General features: G+C 42.0%; 1 non-coding gene across 1 annotated transcript; it reads right to left on the reverse strand.

The window, feature by feature from the left end:
- Positions 1 to 638: 638 nt before the first annotated feature.
- On the reverse strand, positions 639 to 745 carry LOC148566904 (small nucleolar RNA R71). The gene has a single exon (XR_015881942.1). It is a non-coding gene; the product is annotated as a small nucleolar RNA R71 (small nucleolar RNA).
- Between the last annotated feature and the right edge of the window lie 371 nt (positions 746 to 1,116).

The raw sequence follows: 1,116 nt of genomic DNA on the forward strand, positions 1-1,116 counted from the left end.
CTCTGTTTTAGTAGCCTCTACACTTGTTGTTTCTTGTACTTGTTCATTGTATGACAGGTAGGAGAAAGGAAATTTCAACCTCCTTTGATAGTGAACCGGAAAGAACCTTCCTGAGATTAAGGAGGGAAGCAAGAGGAAAGAGGGTTGTTGGTGTAGAAGAAGAGGAGGAATACTTTGATATAACCATGGAGGATGATATGAAAAACCATCATGAAGAAGAGGTGAATAACCATGCCAGAAGGGGTGGAGCTAACCCTGCTGGACAAGAGAGAAGAGTCCTGGGATTGTACATCAATCCAAATCCAAGAAATTGTGGTAGCAGCATTCAGAGGCCAACTATCCATGCTAACAATTTTGAATTAAAGCCTCAGCTCATAACTCTTGTCCAAAATAACTGTTCTTTTGGGGGAAGTGCACAAGAGGATCCTAATGAGCATCTTACTAAATTCCAAAGGATATGTGACACGGTTAAATCTAATGGTGTTCATCCTGACACCTATAGATTGTTACTGTTTCCATTCTCTTTGAGGGACAAAGCATCAAAATGGCTGGAATCATTCCCCAAGGAAAGCTTGACCACATGGGAAGATGTAATGAGCAGATTCTTGACAAGGTTGTACCCTCCACAAAGAGTAAACAGGCTAAGAACTGAAGTGCAGACATTCAGACAACAGGATGGTGAAACTCTATATGAAGCCTGGGAGAGATTCAAAGACTTGACAAAGAAATGCCCCCTGACATGTTTAATGAGTGGGTGCAAACCCACATCTTTTATGAAGGGCTGAATTGTGAATCAAGGAAGGCTGTAGACCACTCATCAGGAGGTTCTCTAAACAAGAAGAAGACCATTGAAGAGGCTATTGATGTTATAGAGACAGTGGCTGACAATGAGTATTTTTATGCCTCTGACAGAAACAACAATAGGGGAGTCTTGGAATTAAACCATATGGATGCAATCTTGGCCCAGAACAAGATGATCACCAAGCAACTAGCTGAATTGACCAAGCAAATGGAGAAGACTCAGGCTGCAGCTATCCACACTCAATCATCACCTCAAGAAGAATTGGAGACAGAAGAAGGAGCCAACTGGGAGGAAGCTAATTACCTTGGAAACTC

The sequence above is a fragment of the Arachis ipaensis genome, chromosome B4, assembly GCF_059453495.1.
Source record: "Arachis ipaensis isolate K30076 ecotype BB chromosome B4, ASM5945349v1, whole genome shotgun sequence".
Lineage (NCBI taxonomy): Eukaryota > Viridiplantae > Streptophyta > Magnoliopsida > Fabales > Fabaceae > Arachis > Arachis ipaensis.